At 36.7% G+C, this 18,422-nt stretch overlaps 1 pseudogene across 1 annotated transcript; it reads right to left on the bottom strand.

The window, feature by feature from the left end:
- Positions 1–8,534: 8,534 nt before the first annotated feature.
- On the bottom strand, positions 8,535–10,037 carry LOC145303642 (histone H2B, gonadal pseudogene; annotated as a pseudogene). Its single transcript, XR_013873755.1, has one exon. The product of XR_013873755.1 is annotated as a histone H2B, gonadal pseudogene (transcript).
- Positions 10,038–18,422: the final 8,385 nt, after the last annotated feature.

The following is an 18,422-nucleotide window of genomic DNA, read 5'->3' as shown; positions in this document are numbered from 1 at the left end:
AATCGCAGTAAGTCGGTGGGTCTGCGGTTGGGTGCCTGGACCGGAGTAAATTCGCTTCCGGGCATCTCCAGTTGGACCGACGGCCCGGTTCAGACCGGGTCTCCAGCTGAAGAAAAACTGGTCGGAAGTAGAGACCAAGGTCGAATCCTCTGTTAAGACTTGGGTTCGAAGGAAATTGTCCTTGAAGGGTCGGGCGGAGGCGTGTGCTACATATGTCTTTCCGCTCATCCTTTACCGTCTGTCTGTACTTCTCTTCCCTGCAAAACGACGAATCAGCTTACAGGAGCACCTCGCCACACTCTTGTGGAACGAGGGTAAGGATTATGTTTGCAGAGAGGTCTGTGTTCGAAATCCGAGTGAGGGAGGCTTGGGACTGCCTGATCTCCTGTGTCACAAGCACCTGTGTCACAAGCTGCCTGATCTCCTGTGTCACAAGCTTCCTGAGCCGTTCATTGTACGTAGACGTTCCATGGGTCACTGCGGTTGAAAGCTCGTTTTCCAATCTCACACCTGACCCCTCGGTCGAAGCACGGCGAGACCGAGGGGGGAACAAACATTCTACGCTGAATGCCGGTCCGCACTTAGAGCGTTGCCGGGGACCAGTGTCCTCGAACAGTCTAGGAACAGGCTTTATCGGGAGCTAGTGGGGCGTAGCAAAAAGGAACCGCTAATGAAACGGACAGGGATGTCGTTGGAGGGGGTCCGCTCCCAGTGGAGTTGGGCGCCGGGACGGGACTTTCTTACAAATTCGGAATTTTCCCTTAGCTGGCGACTTGTCCGGAACGCACTGCCCCTCCTTGAGGAACTCAACCTTTACAATGAAGAAACCCGGGTCTACTGCCTGCGCTGCGACGAAGACATGAGAGAAACTGTTGGTCATGCCTTTTTTCGCTGTAGCAGGCTCAAGATCCTCCTAGGGTACGTCAACGAGGTAACGGCTCGCATCGATGCCAAGCGCTGGCTTGAACTCGACGAATCACATTTTGTGGAGAACATTGATCCGCCGCTGCTTAGGGAGAAAAGAATGGTTTTTCTAGCGATACTAGCAGTAGCGAGGATGGTCATTTGGATCACACGCCTCAAGCGAGTCCGCGAAGGGATATCTGTTCCGGATCGGGATCTGATAGTCTACTTTAAGCATCTGCTTAAAGTAAAGATCAGATGCGATTGGAAGAGGTTGCCTCGAGTGGCCTTTGACAAGAGGTGGGTGCATGACGCTAGCTTGTGCATCCGACGAGGCGCCAAGTTTGAATTCGTGTTACCACCATAGGCATGGCACATGCGGTACTGGGTCCTACAGAGCCCATCCCGCTAGGTTAGACAAATAAAAAGTAAAGAGACTCTTGACTGGTGGTACAAATGAGATCCTGCCCTTCGATTTTTTGTTTATTTTTTGGCACTAGAGAACCTTCCGAGGCTACCCTACCACTACCCCCCCTATCTTTTTGTTTTATCATCCCCTGATCAACCCCTACTCGAAGGTCGCCACCAAATATATTCCCCCTTTTGTTTTTAGCAATCTATTTATTTTACTCCCAACACCCGATATGAAGTCTTCCCAATCCCCATTAGGGATCTCCCTGCTTGTTTTCGGTGCCCCGGAAAACAGTAGGCGATCTAACTACTTAGATTAGCTTAGGGAGGTACCTTACTAACAATGCACTAGGCAATTTTATTTTTTGTACATTTTTCCTATATTTCCCACTCCCCAACACGAACTATTTTTCTTCCAAATTCCAGAACTTTTTATTTTTTCCAATGAATTGAACTTTTTCACACACACACACACACACACTTTAATAAAAAAAAAAAAAATAAATAAAAAAAATGCGCACACACATACAGAAATTGTATATATATATATCCTTTTTGTAAAAACGCTGGGGGTTTTCATTAGTTAACTTTAGATTCCACAGAGTGAATGAGGTATTGTGGTAAATGTTGCCAGTCAAGAGTAAAGTCGCCACAGACGCCATTTTTACTTTAGTTACAAAGACCCTGCAACACTCCCCTCCCCAGATCTTATAGGGCCTTGTGCCTAAATTTGTTTTGTCTTTTGGAGAATTTACTTTTTTAAATGTTTTAATTTTATATTGGAATTTTTTTTAAGTGTAATTTTTTCTGTAAACAAAATAAATTAAATACAAACAGCAAAACCTAAAACTGTCTGGTCGTGGTAAAGGAGGTAAAGCCAAGGGAAAGAGCAAGACTCGTTCATCCCGTGCCGGACTTCAATTCCCCGTTGGTCGTATCCATCGTCTCCTCCGCAAGGGTAACTATTCGGAGAGAATTGGTGCAGGTGCACCCGTCTATTTGGCTGCCGTCATGGAATATTTGGCCGCTGAGGTTCTCGAGTTGGCTGGAAATGCTGCGAGAGACAACAAGAAATCCAGAATCATTCCCCGTCACTTGCAATTGGCCATCCGTAATGACGAAGAATTAAACAAATTCTTGGCCGGAGTGACCATTGCCCAAGGCGGTGTCCTCCCCAACATCCAAGCTGTACTTCTTCCCAAGAAGACCCAGAAAGCTGCCAAGTAAATTCTCTTATTTCCTTGACACAACACAAACGGCCCTTTTCAGGGCCACCAACATTTTCCCGAAATGTTTTTCGTCAATCTTACTTAATGCGATTTTTTATTTCTGACTTTTGTGATTATTTATGAAATATTATTTTTTTTTGCATTCATTATTTTACGCACCTTCAGTAGATTTAATATAAAATTTAGCCCCATCATTTGAATTTCGTTTGAAGTAAATTGAAATGTCTTGTCATACGACATGCGGTTAAAGTCAGTCGCCATCTTGTTTTGATTTCGCTTATTCTGTCTAAAGAGATTTTTTTGTTGTGTTTCTCCATAACCTACTTGCATTAACTGCTCCCAGTGGCAAACGTGAAACTACAGACTTTTAATCGACATCATATTTATAATATAATTATAAATACTCATTTCGATTTCTTTTTAACTTAAAATAGATCCAGAAGTTGAACGATAAACTAATTGGTACTGGTCGCGATTTGAGTTCCCTGCCGAACACCATAAAAAAACACTGACTTCTCCCTACGCATGAGCAAAGGACATGTTTTAGTTGCCATAGTAACTAAACGATCATGAATTTTTATCGACTTTTTATAAGTTTTACTGTTTATGAATATTGAAATAAAAGAAATTACTACACATTTATTGATAACTAGCGGGGGTACCCGGCGTTGCCCGCGTGTTTGTTTCCGGGACGGGGGGGGGGAGTTTTAAAAAGTATTATGGTAGGTAAGTAGGAAGGATCAAACCCGGAGTCATGAGTAAAAGTAGGAAAATAAAGTGTGAAAAAAAAAAAAAAAAACATCTGCAACGTTAACAGTTCGGCCACCAAGAAAAGTCCATTCCAGTTGTTTAGGAAAAAAAAAAAAAAACGACTACGGTAGGTCGGCGCGAACGTGAAAATATAATGTGAATTGTCCAGCACGCTAACCACTACGCCACAGAGCACTGCAGCTTAGTTTAGTGAGTTTAAATAACTTCACATGAAAGAACTACGAAGCCAAACCGGTGTTCTCTTCTCAACTGTTCCTTGTGAACGATCCCCAAACGGTGTTAAGTGGTGGCAGGGGGAGGAGGAATTTATTAGAGAGAAAATATTTTACCACTTCCATTGATCTTAACCGATTTTGGCCGTGACTTCTCAGCAGAAAAAGTATAGAAATCTAAGATTATCAAGGAATTTGAGAAATAATAAGCCTATAACACACCTCAGATATTGTTCTGCCGTTTGTGCATATTATATTTACATGAAATATCTTGATTTTTATTCCTATTAATGTCAAAATCAGACGGGAAAAAATGAGTTCATTTTATTTATATAGATAGAAGATAGAAGATAGAGAAGAGATAGAAGAGAAGAGAAGAGATGTGTAGTAATTTCTTTTATTTCAATATTCATAAACAGTAAAACTAAAATTCATGATCGTTTAGTTACTATGGCAACTAAAACATGTCCTTTGCTAATACGTAGGGAGAAGTCAGTGTTTTTTTATGGTGTTCGGCAGGGAACTCAAATCGCGACCAGTACCAACCAATTGATTAAAGTGGTTTAATCGGAAAAAGTTCGTGAACAAATAACAGCGTTGCAAATAATTTAGTTTTCTTTGAGACAAACTACGTAAATAAATACCACACTGTTTTAAAGCAATATTATAAATATTTGAAGCGGGAATCAATTATTTTTTTTTCACTAGAAATAACAAAACGGAAACGTGGTAAAAAAAACACAAAAAAAACAATGATAAATCAAATAAATATTATCAAAGGCAAGATAAGTTATTAGAGGTTGTATTACTGTACACATAGATTCGAAAAAGTTGTCAAAAAACAAATACATAACAAATAAATGTTATCAAAGGCGAGATAAGTTACTTTTCTACCTAAGTGGATAGTTTTCCAATGTTTTTATTTAATGTAACATGTTTATTCAGCTCGAAAAACAGTGTTTACCGATGTATTGGAAAATTGCAAATGACGCCCGACTCTCTCTCTCTCTCTCTTTGACGCGATAAGTTTGGGAAAAGGAGTTAAAAATAAAAAAAACTACACAAAATACGGTTAGAAACTCGCTCAATATGTGTTAACGTGACATAGGCTGGCATATTTTTGGTGGGTTTATAACAGTATTTTGTATATTATTTTATTTTCAACTCTTTTTCCTAAACCTACCGTGTCAAAGAGAGTCAAGCGCCATTTTTAATTTTCCAATACATCGGTAACCACTGTATGTTTTACGAGCCGAATAAACATGTTACATTAAATAAACACGCTAGAAAATTATCCACTTCTTTCCTTTGATAACATTTATTTGTTATATATTTGTTTTTTAATCGAATCTATGTGTACAGTAATACAAACCTTGTTATTCTTCTACCTATTTTGATTGTGGCTTAATTTATTTTGAAGCGATTAAAAATTTCGGAAAAAAGTGTTCAATGTTACGGGAGAACTAGAAAAGAAAAATGGCCGAAACGAGAGTGTCATATCTTTTGAAGTCTGTATAATTGCTCAGTAGTGAATTCAACAAAATACTGATAGAAACCCATCCAATAAATTTCACGTTAACATTTATTTGTAATCTAGTTTTTTTGAAAACATTTTCCTTTTTGTTGTCTTTAGTAAAAAATGACTGATATTGCTTGTTCATACTTTTACCAAGTGTTAGTCAGTAAACGATCAGGGCATGTCTATATTGACGATTCAAAGGCCACGATGGTATCCAATAGGTCAATCACACACCTCAACACGTAAATATACATACACATACAAACCTATTTCATGAAATAGGATATATATGCGGTGTTTATTTGATCTATTGATGTTTTTCCCCGAATTCTGTCAAACGAACGTATCAATCTGTAAAGTTAACATTTTCAAATAATTTTATTTAAACTTTGATACATACACCTGTAGTTATTGTTAAAAAAATACTCTTTTTTTTATTTAGTTTTCATAAAAGATCATGTGACAGCAAGTTTTTTTAGGCTACTACTGTCTCAGTTTGAATAATTGATACAAGGGAGATCGGACTTCACATGTAATCATTTTTACTTGAGATCAAGTGACATTAAAATCATCATTCTCCACATTTTAGTTGTCATTATTAATGTTACCATTTATTATTCTTTTAATGGCTAATTTCGTGAATTTGACCTTTTTTGAAATGGTTTGGCTTCTGTTTTCTTTTTTTTTTTTTTTTAAATAATTTTACCACTATATTAATTTTTTAGTAATTAAAGAAAATGCTATAATTAATTTTTTCAAACAGTTTCGTGTTGAAATATTCTGGAAACTTGTATTTGGCGCTGCTAGCCCCCCCCCTGTCGGCCATTTATTTTTTTCGCGTTTTCTCTCTCTGTAAGCACCCCACCCCCACCCCTCGTCCATTTTCTCCGTCAGATGGCAGCATGTGACGTCATTTTACGGAGAAATCCGAGCGAGTGATAAGCCACGCCCAGGCCAGCTCATGCACTAGTACCCTTTTTTCATTATTCTGTATAATTCGCTTATTTTGTTTTCATTGCAGACATGAATAATTAGCTATTCTGTTTAAAAACCTCAGACTTAAAAATAATTTTACAATTATAACAAAAGTATTAATCCCATGTACTAACTTCCAATATTTGAGCAAATATGGTATATCACTCAAAAAGAAAAAAAATCCTATAATTTTAAATAACTTTGTTTTTAGGCAAGAATTTAAGTTAAATTATCTGTGAAATATTCAAAACAAAGTGGGGAATTTTGTCAGTTCTCAAAGATAATGACTGCAATTGAAAAAAATACCGTTTTCCTATTTTGAACTGTAATATTTTGCATATATCTCAATATAAATAAGCACCCGACAATTTTTAAAGATCGTTAAAAGAAAATTTGACGGTTTATTATACAAGACCCAAGAGTTATGTCCCTTTGTTTAATAAAGTAAGTTGATTATAATTAGTGAAGTCATTGTTTTGTAATTAAACCGGTTTATCGACGGGAGATAACTAAAAACTCAATTAGGTAAATTTTCTTTCAATAATTGTTTTCATCGATAATTATTTTTTAACCGATTATTTTTCGTAATTTTGGAGAGTTTAATTACGGCGACATTACGTTCTAACATATCGTTTCTTTCTACTAAATAAATATGTAGTAAACTTCAAATTGTAAACACAAGCCATGAAGAACTCGTGTCGAAATATTTGCAAGCAAAGTCAAAAAAAGAATTACTACATATCCTTACATTTTGCTACAAAAATGACGGGAAATTGTGCCTTGGAATGATTTTCCTGATTCTCGAAAACGGAATTAATATATATATATATTCTCTCTCAAATCGAAAAAATGAAATTCTAATAAACAAATACGCAGCATACATTAAATTTCATAGAAAATAAACCCGAACAAAATTAATAAGGTAAAAGAAAATGTAAAATGAATAAATTATATTGAAATAAAAATAAAATGATTTTTCTGTGACACCTCTCCCTCACGGTCATTCAATCGTTCTAGGGGAGGCAAATATTTTTCATCCGTTCATCTTTATGCTCTGGTAAAAAAAGATGTACAAATTAATTGCCGTTAATAATAAAATTCTACACATTGTGTTTACTGTAATCTATCGTGATCTTCTTTGTAAAGCCGGTCGTTATATATATATATATATATATATATATATATATATATATATATATATAGGTAAAATCCATTATATATATATGTGTGTGTGTGTGTATGACACAGCACATGTACGTATGTATATATATGAAGATATAATATTACATAGGATGATGCAGAAGTATAGGCAACGTCATGTCCGCAGCAAACTATCAAAAACATTTTTTTTTTCAAGTCAAGTATTGTAACCCCATTTGGCTTTGTTTTACAATCCACAGATACAAAAACGTTGCCAGAAAACAAATATAACAAATAAATTTTAGAAAATGTAAGATAAGTTCGTTTTCTCTATAACTGGATAAGATTTCAATATTGTTTTTAATGTAAAATGTTTATTCTGTTCGAAAGGCAAGACCGATGAACAAGAAAAAATGGCCGCGATGTCTTTGACGACTCGACAGAAACTTCAAAATAAGAAATAAAAGAATGGGGATTTGTTTTACAATACACATGGTACGAAAAAATTTCAAATAACAAATGTTATTAAAGACAAGTTACTCTTCTACCTATCTGATAAAGTTTTTGTGGCTTTACTCACTTTAAAACGTTTATGCGGTTCGAAAACCTTCTAGATTCAGGTGAACACAAGAAAAACTTGCAGCGAATGTTTGAAATTTCGACGATGAGTTAAAAATTGTCATCGATTTATTTGGACAAAAACTAAGTTTTTCTGTCGATTTTACAAGAGGTGTAATCTTTTAATTGCTGTTTCGATTATATTTGATATGCAAGAATTGAACTCCGAAATTAAGATTTGAACTTCGGTAAGACAATAAGAGAAAATCCAAAAAACATTCGCACATTAGAAAAAAAAAAAAAAAAAAAAAAAACGATTCATTTAGAATTTGTATAATTTATCTTTTAAAAACTTTTAAAGTTGGTTACTTGCTTGGTATTGATTACGCAATAGCTCTTTTGTTTTTTAATTATTTAAGAGGTTTATTATTTTTTAATTTCAGACGTTAAATGAATGCACGTTAACAAACAAAAAAATATTTCAGGTAATATTTAAATGCATATTATGTGATTGGCTTTTTAATGTGATTGTACGGATAACGAATAAGAAAGCTGGAAAAAATTATAAATTTAAATAAAAACATTGAAAGAAATGCTAAGATTGACTTAAACAAATTTACAAGTTCACAAATAAAAATCTGTTTACAAATAAAAATTGCGGTACTTATGCAGAGTGATCCGGACGTAACTCACCGGACGCTCGGCTTGCCCCGTAAAACGACGTCAACAGCCGGAGTTAGCCGAGCGTCGGCGAGGAAAAGCAAGCCGAGCGTCGGCGCTGAAAACATAACAAGAAAAGAGAAACCTACCTGAATGTAAAATTTGTTAAAACTTTTATTTACTGTAATGGAAAACAAATTTTTTTGTATTTTTTTTTTCTTTTTTGTAAATGTAAAGTGCTTTTTATATACAAGAAAGTTTTTTTTTTTTTTTTTTTTGAAGAAAGGTAACAAGCAAAATTTGTTTTTTTTTACAAAGCATGTTTTTTTTTTTTTGGGGGGGGGGGTGTTTTTTTTTTTTTTTTTAGGGTTATTTTTTTTATTTTTTTAAGAATAAACAGCGAAAAAAAAAGGTAACAAGCAAACTTTTTTTTTTTTTTTTTTTTGGGTGGTTAGGGTTAAGGAAAAACCTGGTAAAAGAAAAATGCGAGGAATATTTACTGTTGGTATTTCCTCAGACTGTTGGAGGGCATCACACGACTATGAGGGACAGGTTTTCTTTTTTGCAAGCAAACTCCTTTCCTGACAAAATTCCAGGACACTCGCTGCGCAATTTTTCCGACAAATATGTTAAGTTCATATTTCCTTCCATAGGTACGCAATTTTAAGGGTTGTTAAATAAATATGAAATTGTAACGGTTGTTGTTAAATAAATCTGATTGATCTGTACTGTTTTACTTTCTTTTCTTCTTTTTCCTTATTGTCGTCTGCTGCTTTGAATTTTTTTCTTGCGTCGCGCACGCGCGTAGCGTTGACAACCGTCGAACTACATCGCCGACGCTCGGCTAACTCCGGCTGTCGACGTCGTGTTACGGGGCTAGCCGAGCGTCCGGTGAGTTACGTCCGGATCACTCTCTGCATAAGTACCAAAATTACAAATATAATTTAAGACTGTCTTTCCCTAATCTTCTCCGAATATACATTATATAGAAATAAGTAATATTTACGCCATAGAAAGAGATGGGAATATCTATGAAATCTAAACGGTGAATAATCGCATTAAAATATAGAAAGTGAAGAAACATTCGTGAAAAAATGGTGGCCCTGAAAAGGGCCGTTTTGGGAATTTGTTTTCTTTGGAAGAAAACGCTTTTTACTTGGCGCTGGTGTATTTGGTGACAGCTTTGGTTCCTTCAGAGACAGCATGTTTAGCCAACTCACCAGGGAGAAGGAGACGGACAGCGGTCTGGACCTCACGGCTGCTAAGTGTTCTTTTCTTGCTGTAATGGGACAGACGGCTAGCTTCATTAGCGATTCTCTCAAAAAGATCGTTAACAAAACTGTTCATAATAGACATGGCTTTGCTAGAAATTCCAGTGTCAGGATGAACTTGTTTCATTACTTTGTAAATGTAAATGGAATAACTTTCCTTCCTCTTCTTTCTCTTTTTCTTGCCATCACGGGCAGGTTTAGCCTTACCGGCTTTCTTAGCGCCTTTCTTGCTAACTTCAGTGGGGGGAGCCATTTCGACAAATTTATTAAGGCAACTTCTTTCCTTCCCTTTATATACGAAACAGACCGGCTCCCACAAAACAATCAAGATGTTCTCTCTCAAATCGCTCGTATTTGATTGGTCGGAAACTAGCAGCAAAACTTCACAGCTTGTGTAGTTTTGCTATTTTCTGGCCAATCTAATACGAGAGCGGTTAAAACTTAATGCAGACATAACAAAGCCAGCAGTTACCAGGAGCCGACCTGCGCGTATTTAAGGCAAGTTGCGTGCGTTTTGTAAAGTCGTTTGAGTTTTTGAAACAGCAAACCTAAAAATGTCTGGTCGTGGTAAAGGAGGTAAAGCCAAGGGAAAGAGCAAGACTCGTTCATCCCGTGCCGGACTTCAATTCCCCGTTGGTCGTATCCATCGTCTCCTCCGCAAGGGTAACTATTCTGAGAGAATTGGTGCCGGTGCACCCGTCTATTTGGCTGCCGTCATGGAATATTTGGCCGCTGAGGTTCTCGAGTTGGCTGGAAATGCTGCGAGAGACAACAAGAAATCCAGAATCATTCCCCGTCACTTGCAATTGGCCATCCGTAATGACGAAGAATTAAACAAATTCTTGGCCGGAGTGACCATTGCCCAAGGCGGTGTCCTCCCCAACATCCAAGCTGTACTTCTTCCCAAGAAGACCCAGAAAGCTGCCAAGTAAATTCTCTTATTTCCTTGACACAACACAAACGGCCCTTTTCAGGGCCACCTGCATTTTCTCGAAATGTTTTTCATGAGTCTTACTTAATGCGATTTTTTACTTCTGACCTTTGTGATTATTTATAAAATTTTTTTTTTTTTTTTGCATTCATTGTTTTACGCACCTTCAGAAAACTTAATATAAAATTTAGCCCCATCATTTTAATTTCGTTTGAAGTAAATTGAAATGTCTTTTCATACGACATGCGGTTAAAGTCAGTCGCCATCTTGTTTTGATTTCGTTTATTCTGTCTACAAAGAGATTTTTTGTTGTGTTTCTCCATAACCTACTTGCATTAACTGCTCCCAATGGCAAACGTGAAACTACAGACTTTTAATCGACATCATATTTATAATATAATTATTTCGATTTCTTTTTAACTTAAAATAGATCCAGAAGTTGAATGATAAACCAATTGGGGTTTGTATTACTATACACAAAGATTCGAAAAAGTTGTCAGAAAACAAATATATAACAAATAAATGTTATAAAAGGCAAGATAAGTTACTTTTCTACCAAACTGGATATATTTTGTAACATGTTGATACAGATCGAAAAACATACAGTGTTTACCGATGTATTGAAAAATTAAAAATTGCCTCCCGACTCTCTCTTTGACACGATAAGTTTGGGAAATGGAGTTAAAAATAAAACCTACACAAAATACTGTTAGAAACTTACTAGGAGGTAAAGCCAAGGGAAAGAGCAAGACTCGTTCATCCCGTGCCGGACTTCAATTCCCCGTTGGTCGTATCCATCGTCTCCTCCGCAAGGGTAACTATTCTGAGAGAATTGGTGCCGGTGCACCCGTCTATTTGGCTGCCGTCATGGAATATTTGGCCGCTGAGGTTCTCGAGTTGGCTGGAAATGCTGCGAGAGACAACAAGAAATCCAGAATCATTCCCCGTCACTTGCAATTGGCCATCCGTAATGACGAAGAATTAAACAAATTCTTGGCCGGAGTGACCATTGCCCAAGGCGGTGTCCTCCCCAACATCCAAGCTGTACTTCTTCCCAAGAAGACCCAGAAAGCTGCCAAGTAAATTCTCTTATTTCCTTGACACAACACAAACGGCCCTTTTCAGGGCCACCTGCATTTTCTCGAAATGTTTTTCATGAGTCTTACTTAATGCGATTTTTTACTTCTGACCTTTGTGATTATTTATAAAATTTTTTTTTTTTTTTTGCATTCATTGTTTTACGCACCTTCAGAAAACTTAATATAAAATTTAGCCCCATCATTTTAATTTCGTTTGAAGTAAATTGAAATGTCTTTTCATACGACATGCGGTTAAAGTCAGTCGCCATCTTGTTTTGATTTCGTTTATTCTGTCTACAAAGAGATTTTTTGTTGTGTTTCTCCATAACCTACTTGCATTAACTGCTCCCAATGGCAAACGTGAAACTACAGACTTTTAATCGACATCATATTTATAATATAATTATTTCGATTTCTTTTTAACTTAAAATAGATCCAGAAGTTGAATGATAAACCAATTGGGGTTTGTATTACTATACACAAAGATTCGAAAAAGTTGTCAGAAAACAAATATATAACAAATAAATGTTATAAAAGGCAAGATAAGTTACTTTTCTACCAAACTGGATATATTTTGTAACATGTTGATACAGATCGAAAAACATACAGTGTTTACCGATGTATTGAAAAATTAAAAATTGCCTCCCGACTCTCTCTTTGACACGATAAGTTTGGGAAATGGAGTTAAAAATAAAACCTACACAAAATACTGTTAGAAACTTACTAGGAGGTAAAGCCAAGGGAAAGAGCAAGACTCGTTCATCCCGTGCCGGACTTCAATTCCCCGTTGGTCGTATCCATCGTCTCCTCCGCAAGGGTAACTATTCTGAGAGAATTGGTGCCGGTGCACCCGTCTATTTGGCTGCCGTCATGGAATATTTGGCCGCTGAGGTTCTCGAGTTGGCTGGAAATGCTGCGAGAGACAACAAGAAATCCAGAATCATTCCCCGTCACTTGCAATTGGCCATCCGTAATGACGAAGAATTAAACAAATTCTTGGCCGGAGTGACCATTGCCCAAGGCGGTGTCCTCCCCAACATCCAAGCTGTACTTCTTCCCAAGAAGACCCAGAAAGCTGCCAAGTAAATTCTCTTATTTCCTTGACACAACACGAACGGCCCTTTTCAGGGCCACCTGCATTTTCTCGAAATGTTTTTCATGAGTCTTACTTAATGCGATTTTTTACTTCTGACCTTTGTGATTATTTATAAAATTTTTTTTTTTTTTTTGCATTCATTGTTTTACGCACCTTCAGAAAACTTAATATAAAATTTAGCCCCATCATTTTAATTTCGTTTGAAGTAAATTGAAATGTCTTTTCATACGACATGCGGTTAAAGTCAGTCGCCATCTTGTTTTGATTTCGTTTATTCTGTCTACAAAGAGATTTTTTGTTGTGTTTCTCCATAACCTACTTGCATTAACTGCTCCCAATGGCAAACGTGAAACTACAGACTTTTAATCGACATCATATTTATAATATAATTATTTCGATTTCTTTTTAACTTAAAATAGATCCAGAAGTTGAATGATAAACCAATTGGGGTTTGTATTACTATACACAAAGATTCGAAAAAGTTGTCAGAAAACAAATATATAACAAATAAATGTTATAAAAGGCAAGATAAGTTACTTTTCTACCAAACTGGATATATTTTGTAACATGTTGATACAGATCGAAAAACATACAGTGTTTACCGATGTATTGAAAAATTAAAAATTGCCTCCCGACTCTCTCTTTGACACGATAAGTTTGGGAAATGGAGTTAAAAATAAAACCTACACAAAATACTGTTAGAAACTTACTAGGAGGTAAAGCCAAGGGAAAGAGCAAGACTCGTTCATCCCGTGCCGGACTTCAATTCCCCGTTGGTCGTATCCATCGTCTCCTCCGCAAGGGTAACTATTCTGAGAGAATTGGTGCCGGTGCACCCGTCTATTTGGCTGCCGTCATGGAATATTTGGCCGCTGAGGTTCTCGAGTTGGCTGGAAATGCTGCGAGAGACAACAAGAAATCCAGAATCATTCCCCGTCACTTGCAATTGGCCATCCGTAATGACGAAGAATTAAACAAATTCTTGGCCGGAGTGACCATTGCCCAAGGCGGTGTCCTCCCCAACATCCAAGCTGTACTTCTTCCCAAGAAGACCCAGAAAGCTGCCAAGTAAATTCTCTTATTTCCTTGACACAACACAAACGGCCCTTTTCAGGGCCACCTGCATTTTCTCGAAATGTTTTTCATGAGTCTTACTTAATGCGATTTTTTACTTCTGACCTTTGTGATTATTTATAAAATTTTTTTTTTTTTTTTGCATTCATTGTTTTACGCACCTTCAGAAAACTTAATATAAAATTTAGCCCCATCATTTTAATTTCGTTTGAAGTAAATTGAAATGTCTTTTCATACGACATGCGGTTAAAGTCAGTCGCCATCTTGTTTTGATTTCGTTTATTCTGTCTACAAAGAGATTTTTTGTTGTGTTTCTCCATAACCTACTTGCATTAACTGCTCCCAATGGCAAACGTGAAACTACAGACTTTTAATCGACATCATATTTATAATATAATTATTTCGATTTCTTTTTAACTTAAAATAGATCCAGAAGTTGAATGATAAACCAATTGGGGTTTGTATTACTATACACAAAGATTCGAAAAAGTTGTCAGAAAACAAATATATAACAAATAAATGTTATAAAAGGCAAGATAAGTTACTTTTCTACCAAACTGGATATATTTTGTAACATGTTGATACAGATCGAAAAACATACAGTGTTTACCGATGTATTGAAAAATTAAAAATTGCCTCCCGACTCTCTCTTTGACACGATAAGTTTGGGAAATGGAGTTAAAAATAAAACCTACACAAAATACTGTTAGAAACTTACTAGGAGGTAAAGCCAAGGGAAAGAGCAAGACTCGTTCATCCCGTGCCGGACTTCAATTCCCCGTTGGTCGTATCCATCGTCTCCTCCGCAAGGGTAACTATTCTGAGAGAATTGGTGCCGGTGCACCCGTCTATTTGGCTGCCGTCATGGAATATTTGGCCGCTGAGGTTCTCGAGTTGGCTGGAAATGCTGCGAGAGACAACAAGAAATCCAGAATCATTCCCCGTCACTTGCAATTGGCCATCCGTAATGACGAAGAATTAAACAAATTCTTGGCCGGAGTGACCATTGCCCAAGGCGGTGTCCTCCCCAACATCCAAGCTGTACTTCTTCCCAAGAAGACCCAGAAAGCTGCCAAGTAAATTCTCTTATTTCCTTGACACAACACAAACGGCCCTTTTCAGGGCCACCTGCATTTTCTCGAAATGTTTTTCATGAGTCTTACTTAATGCGATTTTTTACTTCTGACCTTTGTGATTATTTATAAAATTTTTTTTTTTTTTTTGCATTCATTGTTTTACGCACCTTCAGAAAACTTAATATAAAATTTAGCCCCATCATTTTAATTTCGTTTGAAGTAAATTGAAATGTCTTTTCATACGACATGCGGTTAAAGTCAGTCGCCATCTTGTTTTGATTTCGTTTATTCTGTCTACAAAGAGATTTTTTGTTGTGTTTCTCCATAACCTACTTGCATTAACTGCTCCCAATGGCAAACGTGAAACTACAGACTTTTAATCGACATCATATTTATAATATAATTATTTCGATTTCTTTTTAACTTAAAATAGATCCAGAAGTTGAATGATAAACCAATTGGGGTTTGTATTACTATACACAAAGATTCGAAAAAGTTGTCAGAAAACAAATATATAACAAATAAATGTTATAAAAGGCAAGATAAGTTACTTTTCTACCAAACTGGATATATTTTGTAACATGTTGATACAGATCGAAAAACATACAGTGTTTACCGATGTATTGAAAAATTAAAAATTGCCTCCCGACTCTCTCTTTGACACGATAAGTTTGGGAAATGGAGTTAAAAATAAAACCTACACAAAATACTGTTAGAAACTTACTAGGAGGTAAAGCCAAGGGAAAGAGCAAGACTCGTTCATCCCGTGCCGGACTTCAATTCCCCGTTGGTCGTATCCATCGTCTCCTCCGCAAGGGTAACTATTCTGAGAGAATTGGTGCCGGTGCACCCGTCTATTTGGCTGCCGTCATGGAATATTTGGCCGCTGAGGTTCTCGAGTTGGCTGGAAATGCTGCGAGAGACAACAAGAAATCCAGAATCATTCCCCGTCACTTGCAATTGGCCATCCGTAATGACGAAGAATTAAACAAATTCTTGGCCGGAGTGACCATTGCCCAAGGCGGTGTCCTCCCCAACATCCAAGCTGTACTTCTTCCCAAGAAGACCCAGAAAGCTGCCAAGTAAATTCTCTTATTTCCTTGACACAACACGAACGGCCCTTTTCAGGGCCACCTGCATTTTCTCGAAATGTTTTTCATGAGTCTTACTTAATGCGATTTTTTACTTCTGACCTTTGTGATTATTTATAAAATTTTTTTTTTTTTTTTGCATTCATTGTTTTACGCACCTTCAGAAAACTTAATATAAAATTTAGCCCCATCATTTTAATTTCGTTTGAAGTAAATTGAAATGTCTTTTCATACGACATGCGGTTAAAGTCAGTCGCCATCTTGTTTTGATTTCGTTTATTCTGTCTACAAAGAGATTTTTTGTTGTGTTTCTCCATAACCTACTTGCATTAACTGCTCCCAATGGCAAACGTGAAACTACAGACTTTTAATCGACATCATATTTATAATATAATTATTTCGATTTCTTTTTAACTTAAAATAGATCCAGAAGTTGAATGATAAACCAATTGGGGTTTGTATTACTATACACAAAGATTCGAAAAAGTTGTCAGAAAACAAATATATAACAAATAAATGTTATAAAAGGCAAGATAAGTTACTTTTCTACCAAACTGGATATATTTTGTAACATGTTGATACAGATCGAAAAACATACAGTGTTTACCGATGTATTGAAAAATTAAAAATTGCCTCCCGACTCTCTCTTTGACACGATAAGTTTGGGAAATGGAGTTAAAAATAAAACCTACACAAAATACTGTTAGAAACTTACTAGGAGGTAAAGCCAAGGGAAAGAGCAAGACTCGTTCATCCCGTGCCGGACTTCAATTCCCCGTTGGTCGTATCCATCGTCTCCTCCGCAAGGGTAACTATTCTGAGAGAATTGGTGCCGGTGCACCCGTCTATTTGGCTGCCGTCATGGAATATTTGGCCGCTGAGGTTCTCGAGTTGGCTGGAAATGCTGCGAGAGACAACAAGAAATCCAGAATCATTCCCCGTCACTTGCAATTGGCCATCCGTAATGACGAAGAATTAAACAAATTCTTGGCCGGAGTGACCATTGCCCAAGGCGGTGTCCTCCCCAACATCCAAGCTGTACTTCTTCCCAAGAAGACCCAGAAAGCTGCCAAGTAAATTCTCTTATTTCCTTGACACAACACAAACGGCCCTTTTCAGGGCCACCTGCATTTTCTCGAAATGTTTTTCATGAGTCTTACTTAATGCGATTTTTTACTTCTGACCTTTGTGATTATTTATAAAATTTTTTTTTTTTTTTTGCATTCATTGTTTTACGCACCTTCAGAAAACTTAATATAAAATTTAGCCCCATCATTTTAATTTCGTTTGAAGTAAATTGAAATGTCTTTTCATACGACATGCGGTTAAAGTCAGTCGCCATCTTGTTTTGATTTCGTTTATTCTGTCTACAAAGAGATTTTTTGTTGTGTTTCTCCATAACCTACTTGCATTAACTGCTCCCAATGGCAAACGTGAAACTACAGACTTTTAATCGACATCATATTTATAATATAATTATTTCGATTTCTTTTTAACTTAAAATAGATCCAGAAGTTGAATGATAAACCAATTGGGGTTTGTATTACTATACACAAAGATTCGAAAAAGTTGTCAGAAAACAAATATATAACAAATAAATGTTATAAAAGGCAAGATAAGTTACTTTTCTACCAAACTGGATATATTTTGTAACATGTTGATACAGATCGAAAAACATACAGTGTTTACCGATGTATTGAAAAATTAAAAATTGCCTCCCGACTCTCTCTTTGACACGATAAGTTTGGGAAATGGAGTTAAAAATAAAACCTACACAAAATACTGTTAGAAACTTACTAGGAGGTAAAGCCAAGGGAAAGAGCAAGACTCGTTCATCCCGTGCCGGACTTCAATTCCCCGTTGGTCGTATCCATCGTCTCCTCCGCAAGGGTAACTATTCTGAGAGAATTGGTGCCGGTGCACCCGTCTATTTGGCTGCCGTCATGGAATATTTGGCCGCTGAGGTTCTCGAGTTGGCTGGAAATGCTGCGAGAGACAACAAGAAATCCAGAATCATTCCCCGTCACTTGCAATTGGCCATCCGTAATGACGAAGAATTAAACAAATTCTTGGCCGGAGTGACCATTGCCCAAGGCGGTGTCCTCCCCAACATCCAAGCTGTACTTCTTCCCAAGAAGACCCAGAAAGCTGCCAAGTAAATTCTCTTATTTCCTTGACACAACACAAACGGCCCTTTTCAGGGCCACCTGCATTTTCTCGAAATGTTTTTCATGAGTCTTACTTAATGCGATTTTTTACTTCTGACCTTTGTGATTATTTATAAAATTTTTTTTTTTTTTTTGCATTCATTGTTTTACGCACCTTCAGAAAACTTAATATAAAATTTAGCCCCATCATTTTAATTTCGTTTGAAGTAAATTGAAATGTCTTTTCATACGACATGCGGTTAAAGTCAGTCGCCATCT

This window comes from Euprymna scolopes, chromosome 19, assembly GCF_053919585.1.
Source record: "Euprymna scolopes isolate OS-2025 chromosome 19, ASM5391958v1, whole genome shotgun sequence".
Lineage (NCBI taxonomy): Eukaryota > Metazoa > Mollusca > Cephalopoda > Sepiida > Sepiolidae > Euprymna > Euprymna scolopes.
Note: the sequence above shows the minus strand (reverse complement) of the source record. Positions and strands in the feature narration are given on the sequence as shown.